Genomic DNA, 23,481 nt, shown 5'->3' on the forward strand with positions numbered 1-23,481 from the left:
TTAGTTTCTTTAAATATTTTGGTCAAAGTGCTAATTGTTCTGAAATATATCAATATAAATATGTTCATAAATAAATATGTTCATAAAAGTTGAGGGGAAACAAAGACAGTGTTGGTATTTACTCCCTAACTTCTTGGCAGCAGAATGAAGTGATGAAATAGGTATGGGAAAGGGATCACTGGAAGGGTTGCTGGTTTCAGAAGTCAATGGTTTATTGAGTACTTGCTATGTGACAGCACTGTCCTATGTGCTTGGGAGCATACAGTACAGGAGAGTTGGTAGACACAATCCCTGTACTCACAGTCTTAAAATCACTTACGGATAGGGGAATTGAGTGAGTGTGTATACACAGGTGTTGAGAAGTTGGGGTATAGGTGAAAATTAAGCATAAGGGGAATAGATCCAGCTGTGTTGATGATGAAGAAAAGAGGATGAGTAGGGAAAATAGAGCATAGTTAGGGACAACCTTGAAGGAGATATTATTTTTCTAGAACTTGAAGGTGGAGAAAGTGGTGGTTTGTCTTATAATGTTGGTATTTGTTAAGCGCTTACTATGTGCCGAGCACTGTTCTAAGCGCAGGGGTAGATACAAGGTAATTAGGTTGTCCCACATGAGGCTCACAGTCTTAATCCCCATTTTTTCCAGATGAGGTAACTGAGGCACTGAGAAGTTAAGTAATAATAATGTTGGTATTTGTTAAGCGCTTACTATGTGCAGAGCACTGTTCTAAGTGCTGGGGTAGACACAGGGGAATCAGGTTGTCCCACGTGGGGCTCACAGTCTTCATCCCCATTTTACAGTTGAGGTCACTGAGGCACAGAGAAGTTAAGTGACTTGCCCACAGTCACACAGCTGACAAGTGGCAGAGGTGGAATTCGAACTCATGACCTCTGACTCCAAAGCCCATGCTTTTTCCACTGAGCCACACTGCTTCTTAAGTGACTTGCCCAAAGTCACACAGCAGACAAGTGGCGGAGCAGGGATTAGAACCCGTGACCTCTAACCCCTAAGACTGGGCTCTTTCCACTGAGCCATGCTGCTTCTCACTGAGCCACGCTGCTTCCTATATAAAAGGGGAGGGACTTCCAGGCCAGAGAGGTGATGTGGGCAAGGGGTTGGTGGTGAGATAGCTGAGACTAAAGTACAGTGAGTAGGCTGGAATTAGAGAAGTGAAGTATGTGCTCAGTTGTAGTAAGAGATCAGGAAAGTAAAGCAGGAAGGGGAGAACTGTTTGAGAGCCTCTATTCAATGAAGAGAAGGACGGGCAACCTTTGGAGATTTTTAAGGAGTAGGGAGACAAGAATGGAATTATTTTAGAAAATGATCTGGAGAGTGGGGTGAAGTATGGACAGTAGTGGACCGAGACTGCTCTCTCTAAGGTCACCCATGACCTCCTTCTTGCCAAATCCAATGGCTCCTACTCCATTCTGATCCTCCTTGACCTCTCTGCTGCCTTTGACACTGTCGACCATCCCCCCCTCCTCCATACCTTCTCTCACCTTGGCTTCACAGACTCTGTCCTCTCCTGGTTCTCCTCTTACCTCTCTGGCCGATCATTCTCGGTCTCCTTCGCTGGAGCCTCCTCCCCCTCCCATCCTTTAACTGTTGGAGTTCCTCAAGGGTCAGTTCTTGGCCCTCTTCTGTTCTCCATTTACACTCACTCCCTCGGTGAACTCATCCGCTCTCACGGCTTTGACTAGCATCTCTACGCAGATGACACGCAGATCTACATCTCCGCCCCTGTCCTCTCCCCCTCCCTTCAGGCTCGCATCTCCTCCTGCCTCCGGGACGTCTCCACCTGGATGTCGGCCCGCCACCTAAAACTCAACATGAGCAAGACTGAGCTTCTCATCTTCCCTCCCAAACCCGGTCCTCTCCCAGACTTCTCTATTACCGTGGATGGCACGACCATCCTTCCCGTCTCTCAGGCCCGCAATCTCGGTGTCATCCTTGACTCGTCCCTCTCGTTCACCCCACACATCCTATCCGTTACTGAGACCTGCCGGTTTCACCTCTACAATATCGCCAAGATCCGCCCTTTCCTCTCCACCCAAATGGCTACCTTACTATTACGGGCTCTCGTTATATCCCGGCTAGACTACTGTGTCAGCCTTCTCTCTGACCTCCCTTCCTCCTCTCTTGCCCCGCTCCAGTCTATTCTTCACTCTGCTGCCCGGCTCATCTTCCTGCAGAAATGATCTGGGCATGTCACTCCCTTCTTAAACAACTCCAGTGGTTGCCTATCGACCTCCGCTCCAAACAAAAACTCCTCACTCTAGGCTTCAAGGCTCTCCATCACCTTGCCCCTTCCTACCTCTCCTCCCTTCTCTCTTTCTACCGCCCACCCCGCACGCTCCACTCCTCTGCCGCCCACCTCCTCACCGTCCCTCGGTCTCGCCTATCCCGCCGTCGACCCCTGGGTCACGTCCTCCCACGGTCCTGGAACGCCCTCCCTCCTCACCTCCGCCAAACTGATTCTCTTTCCCTCTTCAAAACCCTACTTAAAAATCACCTCCTCCAAGAGGCGTTCCCAGACTGAGCTCCTCTTCCCCCTCTACTCCCTCTGCCATCCCCCCTTTACCTCTCCGCAGCTAAAGCCTCATTTTCCCCTTTTCCCTCTGCTCCTCCACCTCTCCCTTCCCATCCCCACAGCACTGTACTCGTCCGCTCAACTGTATATATTTTCGTTACCCTATTTATTTTGTTAATGAATTGTACATCGCCTTGATTCTATTTAGTTGCCATTGTTTTTACGAGATGTTCTTCCCCTTGACGCTGTTTAGTGCCATTGTTCTTGTCTGTCCGTCTCCCCCGATTAGACTGTAAGCCCGTCAAAGGGCAGGGACTGTCTCTATCTGTTGCCGACTTGTTCATCCCAAGCGCTTAGTACAGTGCTCTGCACATAGTAAGCGCTCAATAAATACTATTGAATGAATGAGAAGGAAGGCGGTGAGGTCAACAAGAAGGCTGAAGTCGTAGTCTACATAGCATATGATAAGTTCTTGATTCAGCATGGCAGCAGTTTCAATGGTGAGGAAGGAAAGTATTCTAAAGTAGTTGTGAAGAGAGTACTGACATGATCTGATAGACTGAATATGTATATTGAACGGGAGAGATGAGTTGAGGAGCATGTGAAAGAGGGAGGATAGTGTAGGGAGAGATGTAGGACTGTTAGATTCAGACAAGGTTGGGCTTGGAAGACAGATTGGATGGGAAAAAATTTGAGGCCAGAAATAGAGTGAGGAAGGAGAGAGGAAACTGAGAGCAGATGAGTCTCCATCAGTAGAGGTACAGTGAGTGGGCATGGAATGGGACTACCAACTCTGTTATATTGCACTCTCCAAAGTACTTAGTACAGTGCTGAGCACACAGTTAGTGATCATTAAATGTAATTGTTTGACTGAGAGAAGACCCCGGTCTCACCTTTATAATATCGCCAAGATCCACCCTTTCTTCTCCACCCAAACCGCTATCTTACTGGTAAAGGCTCTCATAATATCCCGGCTGGATTATTGTGTCAGCCTTCTCTCTGATCTCCCTTCCTCCTGTCTCTCCCCGCTCCAGTCTAATCTGCATTCCGTTGCCCGGATCACCTTCCTGCAGAAGCACTCTGGGCATGTCATTCCCCTTCTTAAAAACTGCCAGTGGTTGCCTGTCAAGCTCCGCACGAAACAAAAACTTCTCATTCTAGGCTTCAAGGCACTCCATCACCTTGCCCCCTTCTACCTCGCCTCCCTTCTCTCTTTCTGTTTAATTCATGCCCTTTTCTGTTTAATTAGTTTAATTAGTCCTTTTCTGTTTAATTCATGCCCACCCCGCATGCTCCGCTCCTCTGACACCCACCACCTCACCATCGTCCCTTCTCTCCTATTCCGCCGTCGACCCCGGCCCACGTCCTCTTGCTGTCCTAGAATGCCCTCCCTCCTCACCTCTGCCAAACTAATTCTCTTCCCCTCTTCAAAGCCCTACTGAGAGCTCACCTCCTCCAAGAGGCCTTCCCAGACTGAGCTTCCCTTTTTCCCTCTGTTCCCTCTGCTGTCTCTCTGCCCCCCCTTGACCTCCCCTCAGCTAAGCCTCCTTTCCCCCCTTTCCCTCTGCTCCTCCCCTTCTCCCTTCCCCTCTCCTCAGCACTGTGCTCATTTGCTCATTTGTATATATTTTTATTACCCTATTTATTTTGTTAATGAGATGTAAATCCCCTTGACTTTATATATTGCTATTGTTTTTGTCTGTCTCCCCCGATGAGACTGTGAGCCATCAATGAGCAGGGATTGTCTCTATCTCTTGCCGAATTGTACATTCCAAGCGCTTAATACAGTGCTCTGCACATAGTAAGTGCTCAATAAATATTACTGAATGAAAGTCACGGGTGTGAATGGGATGGGGCAGAAGTGATCAGGTAGTTCTATTGGAATCAGGCCCACAGAGCCAGTGGAGAAGTTGTAGGACAGTGGGCCAGCAGAAGTTCAGGTGTCCAAAGAGGACAAGAAAGAGAGATGGAAAGAAAGGGAAAACTTACTTCATTGTACCTTTCTAAACATTTAGTACTGAATTCTGCATAAAAAAGCACTCAAATAACATTGATTGATTAAGAAAAAGTCAAATTAGTCATGGATCTCATGGGTTTAAAACTTTAACATATTTGGAAATCCTGAGAGAGCGATTGAATTCACAATTGCATGTTACCTGAGAAAATTATGACTACTTGTAATCCATGACTCCTTCACTTATTTTAAAGATATTATGCATTTCATTCAAATACCATAAAAAATCTGCTACTATTCACTCTCCAATAGCTTTTTCCCTGTACTTTCAAATATGCTCCTGTCCCCCCACCCTAAAAAGCTCTCCCTTGACCCATGGGTCTCTCCAGTTATCACCCTACCTCCCTGCTACTATTCTCTTCAAACTCCTTGACTGATAGTCTCCACTTCCTCTCCTCCAATTTTCTCTTTGACTCCCTCCAATCTGGCTTCTAAACAAAAGACAAAATTATTGTTAATAGAATTTAAAGTGGTTGTCACAAAGCAGGCCAGAAAAATAGCTGGGCCTAGAACTCAGGTCCTCTGATTTTCAGACCTTTTTACTTTCCACTGTATTATCCTACCTTCAAAACCTTTTACTAGTTTAAAGGTTAGGCAAGTGCAGTCCTATTGGCTCTCTGATGTCTAAATCTCAGCCCCAGGACCTCAGGGCCAAAGAAATCTAGCTCATCTCAGTTGTCATGGGAAAGCAGGAGATTGATAGATAGTAGGTAACAAATCCAGTCCCCAGTCCCTTGATTACTATTTGAGTGAAAGTTTAGCTCTAAGTAAATATCTTGCAATCTGAATCAATAGAGTGGCTCTCAAACATTTATGGAATTGTTATTTGGGACAATGCTTGCTGCTATTTATGAGTAGAATAAGTTCTATGTGGTTTGTAGCATACCAAAGCAATACAAGAATCACACATTCTAAAACTGTAAAGATCGATGAGCAGCCATGTGGTCTAGTGGATAGAGCTCAGGACCAGGAGTCAGGAGACTTGGGTTCTAATTTATCCACTGTTGGATCTTAGCCAAGTCACCTCTCTCTGTGCTTCATCTGCAAACTGAGGATTAAATATCTGTTCTCCTTCCCCCTTAGACTGCAAGCCCCAGAAAAATCTGATTTTTCTTTATTAACCCAGAACCTAGTACAATGCTTGGCACACAACAAGCCCTTAATGAATACCACAGTTAATCTTTAAAAACAGTGTTTAATCAGGCCAGGACTGTTGTCATGGTAACCAGTTTTTGTGGAGCACACTGTCATAGAATGGTTGATTTGATAAGATGGAGTTAGTATTAAGCACAAGCTACCGCCGTCTAAGCTCACAGACTACTGCCATTCACTTGAGTAAAGTGTTTCCTGTGAAGAAGGCACAGATCTTCATCCCCATGATTATCTGCTCCTACCATCTCTGCTGACATTCAAATAGTCAATAGTGGTGGAAAACATAGTGGATAGAGCATGGGCCTGGGAGTCAAATTCTGCTTTCTGTCAGAACTTGGGCAAGTCACTTCATTTTTCTAGGCCTCAATTCCCTTATCTGTAAATCCCCCATGTAAGTCACATGTGAAAGTCACATGGGACTGTGAGCCCCATGTGGGACAGGGACTGTGTCCATACTGTTTGCTTCTATCATTTGCTTCTATCCTACCCAGTGCTTAGTACAGTGCCTGGCACATAGTGATTAACAAATGCTGCTATCATTATTATTATCATTATTATTATTATAATGGCAAGCAGGACAGGTCCCCGAGACACTAGAATTGATCTGTGGCCATAGCAATGATATTTATTAAGCATTAACTGTGTGCAGATCACTGTACTAAGCACTGGGAAATAGTAAACAGGTAGAAATCAGACACAGTTCTTGTCCTGTGGACGTGGTGAGATCGCCATAACCAAAATAAAATCCAGCACTGCCCTGTTTCTTATTAGCTACTACAGAGCAGAGAAAAACTGACTACTCCTGAGAGTCAGGGAGGTAGTTTAAGTGGGAGATGCTCTGGTCTAGAACAGAATTGCTATTAGCAGTAGTAAAAACCCTAAACACCTCATTGCAAGGGAATGCTGGGCTGACTCCCATTGAGGATCACAATTTGCTTGCCTATTCCCCAAGGTGAAGACTCTCTGGCCTCTAGAGTAACTCAAACCCACCAAATTCTGAAATATTCCTTGTATATGAATTTATGGAATCATGCAGAGTTTAATTAAGAAGGACTCCTGCTTCTTTCTTCTCCAAGTGTAGCCCTCTTCAAAAGATTTGCATAATATATTGAACTGACTGAACTAGCTTGAGGTTCAAAAGCTTGTCAAAAATGAGAGAAGTGTTTTGAGAAATATAAAGCTATTCACATCTCCAAAGTCCTTTTCTGTTTAATTCATAACACTTTATAAGGTGGAGGGTATTTATTATTTCTTCCTCAGTGAGTGCCCCATGCCATTCTCAGGACAGTTACTGTATACCTTTATCCAATTATGTAAGTATACGGTATGTGCTGTTTATCATTATTCTGCACATAATTGAACTGTGCATCGTAAACCATCAACCCTGCTTTATCTTACTGAAAGCTGCTCATTATTATGCATAGCTTTTTCTTTTGGACTGTTTCCAAAGTGTCCTTTGGGGGGAGGGGGGTCGAACCTCAAAGTAACTTGACGTACTCATTAACTTTTATGGCAAAGGAGGCTTTCAGTATCATAACACCAAGGGACTACCTTGTTGTTGTTTTTTCTTTTCTTTTTTTTCTATTCCTCTTTACATCAAATACTGTTTCACATCTTTCCTAGGAACCTGGAAGGCATAATGTAAAATGAATAGAAGGTAGCTTTTAAAGGCATTGCATTCCAGATACATTTTTCAGGATTGGTTAAGATACATCTGACAATATATGGTTCTCTGGAAAGTGAGATCTTGCTAAATGAAAAATCCACTTCTTCTGAGCTTTTCATAAATTCCTTTAGTTTTGTTTATTTTCATGCAATATTAAAAGCCCAATGCTTTCTAAATCTCATTTGTTAACGGTTTGTTAAAATTTGATGAAGGATTTGAAAGCTCAGGGGATTCATAATAGGCTATGGAGAGATGTTCACAATAGTTCCAGTGATAAAATGATCAAGTGGCTGTTTGTGGACTTTTGTGAAATTGGTTGTTGCTTCTAGTTTAGTCCCTGGTGCCTGAATTACTGAACATTACTGCTGCAACTAATAGAAATTGGTCTCTGGGTCCCCTCCCGAAAAAAGACCCGAGAGTTGAATAAATAAAATATCATACCACTGGAGATAGCCAGGAGAACCTGAATCCAAAGTTATAGCCCATTCTCCATACAATTAAGCTGAAGATAATTTTCTGCAATGCACATCAAAAAAATGGAGCCTCAGAAATTAAAATTTTATAAATATTGAATAAAGTACTTGATTAGATTACCAAAGATAAAATTCTCATTCTACCATTTTGAAGGTCTACTGATTGCTGTCACATCAACTACACAAACTTTGCACTTCTTGAGGAAAATAGGCTGCTTTTCTACTTCAGGGAATGATCGATCGTTTAATCAAGCAACGGTATTTAAAGAGCACTTACTGTGTGTAGTGCACTGTACAACTACTATTGCTATCAGTGATGGTATTTGTTAAGAATTTATTATGTGTCAATCACTGTTCTAAGCACTGAGGTGGATACAAACTAATCAAGCTGGACACCGTCCCTACCTCATGTTGGGCTCACAGTCTTAATCCTCATTTTACAGATGAGGTAACTGAGGCACAGAAAAGTGAAGTGACTTGCTTAAAGTCATACAGCAGACAAGTGGCAAGGCTGGGATTAGGACCTAGGTCCTGCTGACTCCCATGCCTGGGCCATGCTGCTTCTCTACTAATCACTTGGAATAATAATAATAATAATGGCATTTGTTAAGCACTTAATGTGTACCCAGTGCAGTTCTAACCACTGGGATAGATACAAGGTAATCAGGCTGTCCTACATGGGGTTCATAATCTTAATCCCCATTTTCCAGATGAGGGAACAAAGGCACAGAGAAGTTGAGTGATTTGCCCAATGTCAAATAACAAACAAATGGCAAAATTGGGATTAGAACCCACGTTCTCTGACTCCCAAGCCTGTGCTCTTGCCACTAGGCCATGCTGCTTCTCAGAGTTGGAGGCATAATTCCTGCTCCCAGACTTTTACTGTTTACTATTGGAAGCAGATATTAAAATTAATCATACAAAAGGGAAGCAGCAGAATCTTTATCCCCCCTATTCCTTGACTGTGAGCCCCTTCATTCATTCAATCATATTGATTGCATACTATGTGCAGAGCACTATACTAAATTCTTGAAAAGTATACTTCCTCAGACCAGGATTATATTGTATCTACACCAGTGCTTAGTGGTGTGCCACTATCATTATTATTAGTAATTAATAGTAATTAGTAATTAGTAATAATAATGATGATGGATGTTATTATTATTATTATTCCTGCTATTAATTGTAAGTGCTCCATTCTTACTTCCTCAGACCAGGATTATCTTGTATCTACCCCAGTGCTTAGTTAAATGATTGGTATATAGTAAGCACTTAAAAATGACAATTATTAATTAATTAATTAATTAGTTTGGTCATATTTATTGAGCACTTACTGTGTGCAGAGCACTGTAATAAGTGCTTGGAAAGTACAATTCAGCAATAAAGAGAGACATTTCCCTCCCACATCAGGCTTACAGTCTAGAAGGGGGGAACAATTATTACCAGTAATGAATATTATTATTATTATTGTCATTGTCATTATTATTATTTCTGCTACCCATTATCCAAGGGGTAATATATTCCTTTCCACCTTTGTTACAACACAACCCATATGAGAAGGAGCTGGCTCCTGTCCTCTAAATTGGCATGACTCTTCTATTTTCCAACTGACTATAGCACTTTCTGATTGCATCAGAGCAGTAGGTAACCACTGAAATTGAAAATATATGCAAAGCAGGGGAAAGTCCCTACAACCACAGCTAACTCATACATGTTCCCACGTATTCTTCAGTTACGCATCTATTAATGGTTCATATTTGATTAATCAATCAACCATTGTATTAATTGAGCACTTACTGTTTGCAGAGCACTGTACTAGGTGCTTGGGAGAATACAATATAATGGAGTTGATAGACACATTTCCTGCCCCCGACAAGCTTTAAAAACAATATCTAGAAACAAAAGCCTAACGACAGAATTTTAGACTCTTCTAATTTGGAGGTACACTACTATCAAGACAAAGATATCATACCTGATATTATTGCTGAATTAATGCATAGTTATATGCTGAATATTCAAGTGGTAAATTTGATAATTACCATTGATATTAATGTCTGAAATTGAAACTATTGCAAGTATAGCTTTGCTCTTCTTCTATTTGGTAACATTAAGATTTTTTCACTTTATGTGCCATTATTCTATTACATAAATTCATAGAACTCATTGTCTTTAGCATTGAGTCTATAAATAAGTACACTTCTTTTTCAGCTAAAGAGAAAGAAGGGCTCTTAGGAAAAAATAAATTAATGTGTCTAACACCATTCCAACCTGAATAAGATATTAGTATTGATATTCTATGGGAGCCCAGGCTCTTATAAACATACATCATACACCCACACACACATACACATGAGCAGTTGGGAATAATTCTGGATCTAGTACAGTCACCATTGTGGAAGGCTCTGTGCTAAACTCTGTGCTATAAACCCTCCTCTCTTGGTTTTTCTCCTATCTCTTTGGCCTCTTTCTCAGTCTCTTTCATGGGCTTCTCCTCAGCCTTCCACCCCCTAACTGCGAGTATCTCTCAAGATTCAGTCCTGGGTCCCCTTCTATTCTCTATCTACACCCACTCCCTTGGAGAATTCATTCACTCACAAAGCTTCAACTACTATGCTATGCAGATGATTCCCAAATCTCCAGGCCTGATCTCTCTTCCTCTCTGTAATCTCACATTTCCTCCTACCTTCAAGACATCTCTACTTGTATGTCTCATTATAACCTCAAACTTAATGTGCCTAAAGCTCCTTCTCTTCCCACCCAAACCCTGTCCTTCTCCTGACATTCCCATCATTGTAGATGATATCACCATTCTTACTGCATGACCTAGTGGATAAAGCGCGGGCCTGCAAATTAGAAGGACCTAGGTTCCAATCTCAGCTCTGGCACATGTCGGATTTGTGACCTTAGACGAGTCTCTAAATGTCTCTGTGCCTCAGTTACCTCATCCGTAAAATGGGGATCAAGACTGTGAGCCCCATGTAGGACAGGGACTTTGTCTTCCCCAGTGTTTAGAACAGTGTTTGACATATAGTATTCACTTAACAAAAACCATCATTACTATTATTATTATCATCTTTGACTCCTCTATCTCATTCAACCTACATTTTCAATCCATCACTAAATACTGTCAGTTCGACCTTCACGACATTGTCAAAATCCACCCTTTCATCTCCATCCAAACCACTACCACATTAATCCAAGAACGCATCCATTCCTGCATTGATTATTGTATCAGCTTTCTTGTTGGCTTCCCTGCCGCCTGTCTCTCCCCACTCCAGTCCATACTTCACACTGCTGCCCAGATTGTTTTTCCACAAAAACTTTCATTTCATACCTCTCCACTCCTCATGAACCTCTAGTGGTTGCCCATACACCTCTGAATCAAACGAAATTCCTTACCATTTGTGTTATAGCATTCAAACACCTTGCCCTCTCCTACCTCACCTCGCTACTTTCCTACCACAACCCAGCCACTTATGTCACTCTTCTAATGCAAATCTTTTCACTGTACCTTGATCTTGTCTATCTCACCACTGACCTCTTGGACACATCCTGCCTCTGGACTGGAATGCCCTCTCTCTTCATATCCAAAAGACAGTTATTCTCCCCACTTTCAAAGCCTTATTGAAATCATGTCTCCTCCAAGAAGGCTTCCCTAAGCCCTCTTTCCCTCTTCTCCCACTCCCTTCTTTACCCTAGAGATTTGCTTCCTTTATTCAGTCCCCCTCCTTGCCCCCAAACAGTTATATACATATCTGTAATTTCATTATTTATTTTAATGCCTTTTTCCCCGACTAGAATGTAAGCTTGTTGATGGCAAAGAATGTGTCTGTTATATTGTTATACTATACTCTACCAAGTGCTTAGTTCAGAGTTCCACTCACAGTAAGTGCTAAATAAATATGACTGACTGACTGACTAAACTCAATCATTTGATAGCATTTGTCTGCTCATTAAATTTGGAATGTATTATTGTTCTTCTAAGAGTGCAGCTTGTATGTGTCCTTGTTTCAAATATTAGGGGACTGAGGACAGATTTTATTCCTTTGTTTCCCTTTCATTAACTCATTGTAAAGATAATTACAGCTCAGCTAGGCAAAGTTATATGGCATACAAGTCCCCCTTTCTTTCTTCTCTTTGTGTGGAGAGAGGCCCAGCTAAAGCAACAGATAAATTAATTAAGAATTAGAAAAGAGTAAGTTGTGATGTATGCAAACTTTCAAGAAGTTAAATGCTAATGGTAAATTATTTATTATATTTAGGGTTTTTTAAAAAGCAGTTTTTAATTATTAAATGTGTATTGCTACTCTTCCTGACCTATTTCTCTCAGACCTGTGGCTCTTAAACTCTAAAGATCAAAACAAGTCTTCCTGGCTGCAAAGCAAACAGCTCTCTATGAATCATTCAGAATATATGTGTAGCTCTATTCGGTTCTACTCAGGGGGCAAATGGGCAAACCACACCATGCCTGCTGAGGTCTCAAGCTTAAAGCAGACACTAAAAGGGCCTGAATGTGCTATAGAAATGGGACTACCCTCTGATCCTGAGAGGAGAGGACTTTTGAGACTTTTAGCAACCACCCTAAAATATCATACAGAAGCTGAAATACTTGTTCTGTGGTCAAAGCATAGGTCTTTGTCAGGCACAATATCCAAGGAGACCTTCAAGGACATTGCTCCAGGCTGATGATATTAGATTCATAATTTATCTGGTTTCCCCTCAGTTTTTTCAGCCTTTCAGGAATTCAGAATTCCTTTTGTCTGTTTCTCCACTATAAGATGTAATAAAATGAATAAAGAAAGAAATACTCAGTTTGATTGAAACCCCTAATGGTTTAAAATTGATTCACACTTCTCTATTTTCCCCAAGCATCCAGTACAGTGGCTGGCTCACAGTAGCTGTTCAATATGTTCTGTTGATTGACACTTTGAATTTAACTTTGTCAGTTTCCTAAATTTGCTCTTTTCCCTTGTAAACTAAGAATAGAGTCCATGATAATAGGACAAGGACAGCCTGACATAGAAGATGAATGTGGGTAAGACATACGGATGTTAATTATGACGTGAGTAAAGGAGGCGTTGAAAAGAATTTTTCATGTGAAGACAAGTAGTGTACATGAGAGAGTCAAATATCTGTGGAAATTCCACTGCTGAGTTGCCCTGAGTTACTATAGGTCCCAGGTTCATGTGAAAGGTTGGGTGCTCTTGGCAAAGCCCCATTTCTGTGCTCTGTGTTTAAAAAAAAAGTCATCACAACTGAATCAGTTTTCAGGGTCAGAGAAATGTAAGAAAGGCACTGACATGAGAAACTTCTTCCCATTTCCCAATGCCTCCATCTCCCTATTATCAACTCACCTTCCCCCATCTTTCCTAGTTCTGCTGTCACTTCAGCACCTAGCTGAGGAGGGACAATACTGTGGAAAGCAGCTGCTGAAAGTGGTGGAATATTTTCCTTTTACCCTTCCACCTCTTGGTTTCTTAGCCCTCACCCAACTCAATCTCTTCATATGTAACCATCCAGTTTAAATACTGAGACTGTGGACTCCATACCTTACAGGGACTGAGTCCAACCTGAATACCTTCTACCTACCCCATTGCTAAGAACGGTGTTTGACACACAATATCCACTTAACAAATACTATAATAATATGAATAAATATGAATACCACACAACATCCACAGGAAGAAGTCGTTTTTCTCTGCTCCTTCCCATTAGTCCTGTTACTCTTTTCACTTGCTGTGAGTCACTGGGTTTTCATTCATGTCACATAACCCTGATAGAGCCTGATAAAGGACACTGGAATAAAATATAGGAACAAGAATTTTGCCAGCTTAGATTGTAACTCCTTTAGGACAAGGATTGATCATGCTTACTCAGTTGTATTCTCCCAAGTGCTCGGTGCAGTGCTCTGCACATAGTGAGCTTTCAATAACAACCTCTGATAATGCAGATTGGGCCCAATAGAGCTGAACCTAAATTGGAAAATTTGATCTCCCACCCGGGTGTCCACTACCCTTCCCAATCTGTACTAGCAATGGGAGGCTATTGATCACTTTTCCCTCCCTGGAATCTGAACACATCTGACCAATAGGGCCAGCTACCATGCTGTGCTTTTGCTCTGACATGAGCTCAGATAAAAGAGTAGTAATAACAGTAATGATTAAGTTATTTTTTAAGTGCTTACTTGAGCCAAACACTATTCTAAGCACTGGGGTAAATGGAAGTTAATCAGGTTAGACCAAGTCCCTAAATCACGTGGGGTTCACACTCTTTATCTCCATCTTACAGATGAGATGACTGAGTAATGGAGAAGTGAAGTGACTTGCCCAAGGTCACACAGCAGATATGTGGTGCCCTGGTCCTCTGACTCCAGGCCCATGAGCTATCCATTAAGCCACCCTGCTTCTCAGAGGATTCTGGGCAAAAGCCAGAGGTAGCCCACAGTAGTCAGCATTGTGGCCAGTAAAGCAGAAGGCACTATTCTTCCTCCAGGCATGCCTCTGTTTTTACTACCACCCTGATCAGAACAATTATTTATAAATTATAATAATAACTGTGGTATTTGCTAAGTGCTTACTATGTATCAGGCACTGTACTAAGTGCTGGGATATATACAAGGTTATTGGGGTGGATAAAGCCCTGCCCCACATAGCGTTTACAGTCTTAATCCCTATTTTACAGGTGAAGAAACTGAGGCATGGAGAAGTAAAGTGATTTGCTCAAGGTCACACAGCAGACAGCTGGTAGAACTGGGATTAGAACCCAGGTCCTCTGACTCCCAGACATGGTGCTGTTTTCACTAGGCCACGTTGCATCTACGTTTATCATGATATCTGTTTGGAATGCACATTGTAGTAAACAACATACTCTTTGCTAAAAGTTTGTAGGGGCCACAAATGACTGGGGAGCAAATCTTTCTTTTGGTCAGAAAAATAGCCCGGGAGGAGGTGGGCAAATCTAGAAGTAACATAGTACAGGTAGATAACATTCCCTCCACTACCCAAAGTTGACTTGCAAACTCAGTATTGTGCAAACATAGACAGAATATAGAATTTATGATTACTTTGCCATTTCCCATTTTGCAATTTATTTTCATGCCTGTCTCCTCATAGACTGTAAATGCCTCGTGGGCAGGGATCATGTCTACCAAATCTATCCATGCTTTATATGATACTCTGCACCCAGTAAAAACTGAATGAATATCATTGATTGATTAGTCATTTTTCATAATTGATTTAGTTACCTTTTTTCTCCATTAAATATACAGCTAAGTAAAATTAGTATTTTAAAATAAAAATGATGATATGTACCCTTTCTTCACTAGTTGATTAAAGCGACACATTTTGCTTTTTACATTTTATATCATCCTCTTAATATGCCCAAATGGTGACTCCACTAATGTTTTAAACTTCTTTCCTTTTTAAATCTCTATGATTAGGTTTGGCCAAGGCATCATTACATTCACATCACATTTTTAAAATGAATATTTTAATCTGCTTCACAAGTTAGTTAAATCAATTAAATTCTTCATTGCAGTGGTGTTCCAACTAGCAACTATTTATAGAATATCAGTTATGTTCTCGAATATTTCCAGAGAGAATCAGGTAGAGATGCTGAATTTGTGTGTTAATTAAAACTAAAAAATGATATTGTCGTGTCAAAGCTGTATGATGTGTACACAGAATTGCTGGCTGTGTAATTGCTTCATGTTTTGTTGCTTTCTCAGTTTCCCAAGATGAAACTTTTAATTGGTTGGGAAGGCAAAATACTTAATATAATTTTTCTGTTGGCTATTTGTTCAGCAATTGTTTTAGTGGATAGGTACTTTTTGCAGAGAAATGAGGTTAGCTTAACAAAGAATAACATATTTTCTTAGATATTATTTATTATAAGATTCTACCTTGCAATGTTTTGGCTACCTAATAACTTCCACTAGATTGAAAACTCTATGAAAGCAGGAACTCCATCTTTTATTCCAGTTTGTTTTACTAAGTGATGATTCTACTTTTCTGCACCCTGGAGGTGTTCAACAGATGAATGCTATTGATGATCATTTTTTATATTTTATTTGATGATTCTTTAAAAAGTATAATTCTTAAAACATCATTGGAATATATTTCATTTTTGTTAAGAAATTTCAACTCTTTCTGTAAAAATGAGATGCATATTGTATATATTTTAACCATTGTTAAAAAATACACACAATTTTACTATGACAAACGTTGTCACTTAAATGATTTGGATATAAGGTGACCGAAGAATTAGGCAACACACCTCCCACAACATTTTTCTGTTTTGGTATAGCACAGTCAAGTGGTACAAGTTGATTTGGTGAAGGAAGAAAAAAGGGTAGTTTGCCCACATATTGTTTGCCCACATATTTTCATTCATTCAATAGTATTTATTCATTCAATAGTATTTATTGAGCGCTTACTATGTGCAGAGCACTGTACTAAGCGCTTGGAATGAACAAGTCAGCAACAGATAGAGACAGTCCCTGCCGTTTGACGGGCTTAAGTCTAATTGGGGGAGACAGACAGACAAGAACAATGGCAATAAATACGGTTGAGGGGAAGAACATCTTGTAAAATCAATGGCAACTAAATAGAATCAAGGCAATGTACATTTCATTAAAAAAATAAATAGGGTAATGAAAATATATACAGTTGAGCGGACGAGTACAGTGCTGAGGGGATGGGAAGGGAGAGGTGGAGGAGCAGAGGGAAAAGGGGAAAATGAGGCTTTAGCTGCGGAGAGGTGAAGGGGGGATGGCAGAGGGAGTAGAGGGGGAAGAGGAGCTCAGTCTGGGAAGGCCTCTTGGAGGAGGTGAGTTTTAAGTAGGGTTTTGAAGAGGGGAAGAGAATCAGTTTGGCGGAGGTGAGGAGGGAGGGCGTTCCAGGACCGTGGGAGGACGTGGCCCGGGGGTCGACGGCGGGACAGGCGAGACCGAGGGACGGTGAGGAGGTGGGCGGCAGAGGAGCACAGGGTGTGGGGTGGGCAGTAGAAAGAGAGAAGGGAGGAGAGGTAGGATGGGGCAAGGTGATGTAGAGCCTTGAAGCCTAGAGTGAGGAGTTTTTGTTTGGAGCGGAGGTTGATAGGCAACCACTGGAGTTGTTTAAGAAGGGGAGTGACATGCCCAGATCGTTTCTGCAGGAAGATGAGCCGGGCAGCGGAGTGAAGAATAGACTGGAGCGGGGCGAGAGAGGAGGAAGGGAGGTCAGAGAGAAGGCTGACACAGTAGTCTAGCCGGGATATAACGAGAGCCCGTAGCAGTAAGGTAGCCATTTGGGTGGAGAGGAAAGGGCGGATCTTGGCGATAAGATGCTGTTTTGCTTCCAAGCCTCTGCCTCAATTAGCTGTTTTGTACATGACTTTGTATTTCTCTGCATTTTTGCAACATTACAGTACTCAGTAGCAGAAGGGCAATGATGTAAAGTAGCAATTGCAAAGCTTTAGTAATCGTAACAGAAAAATATGAAAGTGATCTAGGAACTTATTTTTTTTAAATGCTATTCATTGTGGTACCTTCAAATCATCTACCCATTAAGCCATGAATACCAATTGAAAATCAAGTTGAGGAACCTGCAAGATTGGTGATGGAATTCCAAAGCATAGGAGATGCAGGGCTATGATAATCTCTAAGAAACTTAAAGCTTCCACACATGTTAAAAACATTAAAGCCCCATACATGACACCATGGTACTGCTAGAGAGTAAGATAATTTCAGCCTCACCACAGGCAAGGAACAAATCCTAAAAGTTTTCCTCAACAAATCTTTTACTATTGAAGATGAGATCCTTCAAAACAAACAAAATCTTCTAACACTCAAAGGCATGTCATTTCTCCTCGCTACTGAGCAAGTCACTGCAGCATTCAGGGCCATAAAGTATAACCAAGCCCCTTAAGACCACCTGCATAGATCTACAAGCAAGGAGGGAGACACCTTGTTTAAGCAGTTGCCCAAGCTCTTTATAAACCTATATAATGCTGAGAAAATATATCATTATCAAGTGCCATCTAGTTGTTTCCAATTCATAGTGACTCTAAGGATATATTTTCTCCAGAATGTCCTGTCTTCTGCTATAATCCGTAACCTTGCTAATGGTTCTTTCATTGTTGTTATGGTCTCTATTCAGCTAGTTGCTGGTCTGCTGCTTCCACATTTTCGCTGGACTTTTCCTAGGATTAGTGTCTTCTCCAAAGAATTAGTCCTCCTAAATAATTAGGAGTCCAAAATATGCTAATCTAAGTCAAGTCATTTGACCTTCCAAGGATCGCTTTGGTTTAATTTGCTCCAAAATCTATTTATTTGTATTTTGGGCAGTCCATGGCATTCACAAAAGCCTTCTCCAACACCACATTTCAAAAGATTTGATGCTTTTTCTATTCTGATTTTTTTATTGTCCAGGTACAGGATCTTAATGATGCTGACATCATTGGTAACCTAAAAAAAAAAAGACCAAAGTTTGATCATTTTCAAGGCACAGTATTGCTTCCAAATGTCTGCAAGATCCTGGTCAGAGACCACCTGGATTGATTCCTGAAGCTTGTGGAATCTTGATCGGGATTGAGAACGTTATCTTTGCAGCTGGGTGGTGCAGGGAACATTACCAAGGTCTCTAAATGGCATCCATAAACCTTACCAATGCTTTTATATTGGATGCCACAAGTATATCTGAACTCTGGAAATTACTTAACAGTTAACTGCTCTGAAGAGTTCATTAAGATTCTAAAACTAATCCATGACTACTAAATTGGCCACCACATAACAATGTGGTGGACAATGGACACGTGTGGTGAATGTGCAACAGTAGATTTCCAAATAACTCCTATGATAGTAGGATCAGGTCTACCAAATCTATTGTTCTATTTCATTGTGCTCTGTGCACAGAACTCAATAAATACTATTAATCATATTCCCTCTTTTCCCTTCAATTATATAGTTCAGTTATTTGTAAGCTCCTTGTAGTAGGGAATATAACTACTAACTCTGTTGTATTAAACTCTCCCAAATGAAATGTTTAATACAGTGGTTCTGCATACAGTAAATGCTTAGTAAATATGATTGTTGATTGATTTGCCCTAATTTCTTCCATTACTGTATGAAAGCTGCAACATGAATTTTCCAAATTTGACTTCCAAAGTTCAGTGACATACAAATTTGATCAAATGCATCACTCATCAGGTTATTGGAAAGAACATTCAAATGATATGCAGACTAGCTTTGACTGCTGGATTCCTTTTTTCCCCAAAAACAAATAGCTGAGCTGCTATACCAACCTGATTTCCAAGAATAGCATTAAAAACTGTCCCAATCTCAACATTATTCTAATCAAACCAGTGAGAATTAATTCCATCCGGTATCCTGGAGTGTATCTGATTATCAAGATGAAGAAGGAATTCATTCCAAGCCAGTAAAATTCCAGAGGTTTATATTATTTTATAATGAATTCACTGCCAAACTGTGGGAGAATCAAGTTATCATTCAGAAGGATGGAGTTGAGATTGCCCAGCAGGAGCTGTTTCCCAATAATACTAGAGTAGTAGCATTTCTAGTTAAAGAGCTCAGGCCAGGGGTTTAGAGGACCAGGGTTTTATTCTCAGATCTGCAACTTGTCTGCTATATGACCTTAGTCACATCACTTAACATCTCTGTATCTCAAGTTTGTCATCAGCAAAATGGGGATTCAATACCTGTTCTCCCTCCTACTTAGATCGTGAATCTCATTTGGGACCTGATTACCTTGTATCTACCACAGGACTAAGTATGGTCAAGGTCACATAGTAAGCACTTGAACAACTACTACAATTAGTAGTATCATTGTGGTTAGTTGACTCGCATTTCATATATCCATAATTGACAAAATTGGACATTTTAGGTCCAATCATTCTAAGCCAATGTAGAATATATGGGAAAAATTATAGTAAATATACCCATTAAAGGTTTGAAGAACAGAATTGGGAAGAAAACCTGCTCAAAAATGTGACCACTGTGTTACATATATATTCCTTTTGTAAGTTCCTAGGTTGCTGTGTCTATGTCTACCAACTGTACTACATTTTCCCCACATCTAAGTCCAGTGTTGTACAAACAGAACATGCTTAGAAAATACCAATGATTGATTGAAAGAAAATCAGAAGTGAAGATTCTAGAAAATGGAGCCAAACTCTACAAGTGGCAAGACCATCAGCATTGAGAGAAACTGCTTAAATGCTCACAATGTGTAATGAATAGTCAGTTACACATGAGTCTTTTTGGCCACACCTCCATGTGTGGATAGTTTTCTGAAGGTACCATCATCTTCAAAAATGAATGACAGATGTGTGTGGATATATATTTTCTTTCATTATTATGTTTGCAGATCCCATGATTGGGAATGTGTTTTGAAGCACCTTTGATCCCTTTTATGTCATTTTCACAGTATTTAGTCAGATCATCAAAAAATCTCAGTTAGAGTACAACTCCCTAAATGTAATCATTAGACTCAAAGAGAATTGCCAAATGCAAAGGAAAGATGAAACCAGAGGCTGCATATGAGGAGCTTTTTTATTGAACAAAACATTTTTTTTAGGCTGTGAGCAGAAATGAACAGAGTTTAGTAATTGCTAGTCTTTCTTTCTTCTCTCTATTCATTTCTTTCTTCTCAGCATGCCCCTTCCCTTTACTTTTTTCTCTCTTCTTACTTCTCCAAACAGGTGTGATTGCAGCCCACTTTGCTTTTAAAAAAATCTGAAATCTTCAGGTCCAAGCCTAGACAGAAGATACAACTTAACAAGGCAAGGGATAAAAGAAAGGCATTAAAAAAAAATTAGAGCACCATACAGGAGCAGGTCAGTGCAGTGACCTAGAGCTGGGATACAATTCACACGAAACTTGGAAAAAACCTTCAAAAACAAAATTTTCTTTGAAATTTTTTTCGAAAAAGAAGTTTGTCTTTTTTCTTTTATCTCACAGTCCTTCAGTGAATCTTGTCTGAAGTCTTAAAAATTCCTTAGAGGGGAAAAAACCCAACAAGTTTTATTCCAAATCAGGAATGAAATAGAATTCTTAGCACATTCCTAGCTATAACTTAACTCTACATCATTTTTATACCAAACTCTCAAAACACAGTGCTGAGCACATGAATTGAACTAATTGAGCTTGTGGCAGGAATAGTAAGCAGACTAAAACAGCATGACTAAATACACTATGTTTTTCTTGGGTGAGGTTTAAAAGTCACTGCACAGGGAGAAAGTTCAATTCTATTCATTTTCCTGATAAGCAGAAACTGCCGCAGAGGTAAATTCCTCAATTAGCTGACACTTAGCTCCTTACTTCATGAAACATATTGGAAGACCAAAGGAGTCTAAAATCAATGGATCCTGGAAGCATCATGCCACATAATAATTAATAATAATTATAGTATTTGTTTAGCACTTATTATGCATTAAGCATTGTTATAAGTGCTGGAGTAAATCAGGCAATCAGCTTAAAACCTACAGAGGGTGACAGACATTAATATGGATAAATAAATTATAGATATGTACAAAGAAGTTGTGGGGTTGAGGGTGGAGTGAAAGGTTAAAAATCCAACTTGCAATGGTGACACAGAAGGACTGGAGAAAAGGAAATGAAGGCTTAGATGAGGAAGGCTTCTTGGAGGAGATGTGCTTTACTAAGACTTTGAAGGTTGGGAGAGTTATTGCCTGTCATAAATGAAGGGGGAAGGATTTCCAGGCCAGAAGCAGGATGTGGCAGAGGGGTTGGCAGCATGACAGATTAGATTGGATTACAGTTAGTAGTTTGGTATTAAAGGAGTGAAATATGTGGGTTGGGTTGTAGTAGGAAATCAGAAAGGTAAAGTAGGAAAAGGCAAGTTGATGGAGTGCCTTAAAGCCGGTCATAAGGTGCAAAGATGGATAGGCAACGGCTGGAATTTCTTGAGGAGTGGGGAAACATAGAATGAATGATTTGGGAGAAAAATGATTTGGAAACAGAGTGAAGTATGGACTGAAATGGTGAAAGTCAGGAGGCGAGCCGGTCAACCTGGAGGCTGATGTAGTAATCAAAGCTGGATAGGATAGGGGCTTGGATTGATGAGGTAGCTGTTTGGATGGAGAGGAAAGGGCAGATTTTAGCAATCGTGAAGGTTGAATGGACAGAATTTGGTATTGGATTGAATGTGTGGGTTGAATGAGAGAGATAAGTCGAGGATAATGCCAAGGTTTCAGGATTGTGAGATAGGAAGGATTGTGGTGCTATCTACAGTGTGGAGAAAGTCAAAAGGAGTGCTATCTTGAACAAGTCAAATTTTAGGTGTCAGGACATCCAAATAGAGATGTTCAGAAGTTGGGAGCAAATACAAGGCTACAGATAAGGATGAAGATCAGGGCTAGAGATGTAGATTTGGGAATTATCTACATAGAAATGGTAGTTGAATCTGTGGGAGTTAATCAGTTCTCCATGGGTTTTGGGGAAGATGGAGAATAAAAGGGAATCAGAACTGAGCCTTGAGGGACTCCTACAGTTAAGATGTGGGCTGCAGAGGAGGGCACTGTTAAAAAGACTGAGAATGAGGGGATAAGAAAAAGGAGAAAAACCAGAAAAGGAAAGTGTCAATGAAGCTAAGGTTAAATAACCTTTTCAGGAGAAGAAGGTGGTCCACTGTGTCAAACCCAGTTGAGAGGTTGAGGAAGATTAGGATGGAGTAGGGGCCATTGGATTTGGCATGAAGGAGATTTTTGGTATCTTTGATATAGCATTTTCTATGGACAAATGGAGCAGAATCCAGATTGGAGGGGATCAAAGAGATAATATGAGGAGAAGTGGAAGTAATGGGTATAGACAACCTGTTCATGGATTTTGGAGAGGAATGGTAGGAGGGAGATTTGACCATAACTGGAGGACGTCGTGGGGTCAAGAGAGGGTTTTTTTGGATAGGGGATACATGAAGAGTCAGGGAAGATCTGTGGTTTGCCACAGCAAACAGTAACTCTACCTCAGGCATCTGGGTGGGCCTTCCCTTGGAACAATCAATGAATGAGTCAGTCATATTTGTTGAGCACTTACTGTATGAGAGTATGATATAGGACAGTTGGTAGGCATGTTCCCTGCAAATAGCAAGCTTGCTACCTAAAGAGGGAGACAGACATTGATACAAATAAATAAATTACAGATACATACTTGGTGTTGAGATAAACCTTTTCCACATGGGCCCTTTCCTCTAGATCTTCAAGTGGTGCACTTGTATCTAGTACATGTCAGGAGAAGCTTCTGGATTTTATTTTCCAAATAGATGAGGCTTTCAGTAAAATACGTAAGCCGAGGGTTTTCCCACTTTCCCACTTTATTTCACATTTGTATTTCTCACAGTGATTTTTATTCCTGGGGGAGAAAGGAGCATTCAAGTTGATCTTCTTAATCCAAGGGCATATTGGAACAGTTTTACATGCTGGAGAGCCAAAGAGAAATAGTCAAAAACATCCTTCTATTCAGATGGCAATTTTTAACAGACAAAACAATAATAATAATAATAATAATAGTATTTTAGGCACTTACTCTGTGCCAGGCACTGTACTAAGTGCTGGGGTGGGTAGAAGTAAAATGGGTTGGACACAGTCCCTGTGCTATATGGGGCTCACAGTCTTAATTCCTCATTTTATAGG

General features: G+C 40.7%; 1 long non-coding RNA gene across 1 annotated transcript; it reads right to left on the reverse strand.

The window, feature by feature from the left end:
- Positions 1–20,369: 20,369 nt before the first annotated feature.
- On the reverse strand, positions 20,370–23,233 carry LOC120638584. The gene is made up of 2 exons (XR_005660310.1): positions 23,000–23,233; positions 20,370–20,604 (listed from the first exon to the last, which is right to left on the reverse strand). It is a non-coding gene; the product is annotated as an uncharacterized LOC120638584 (long non-coding RNA).
- Between the last annotated feature and the right edge of the window lie 248 nt (positions 23,234–23,481).

Source organism: Ornithorhynchus anatinus, chromosome 1 (assembly GCF_004115215.2).
Source record: "Ornithorhynchus anatinus isolate Pmale09 chromosome 1, mOrnAna1.pri.v4, whole genome shotgun sequence".
In the NCBI taxonomy this organism is placed as follows: Eukaryota; Metazoa; Chordata; class Mammalia; order Monotremata; family Ornithorhynchidae; genus Ornithorhynchus; species Ornithorhynchus anatinus.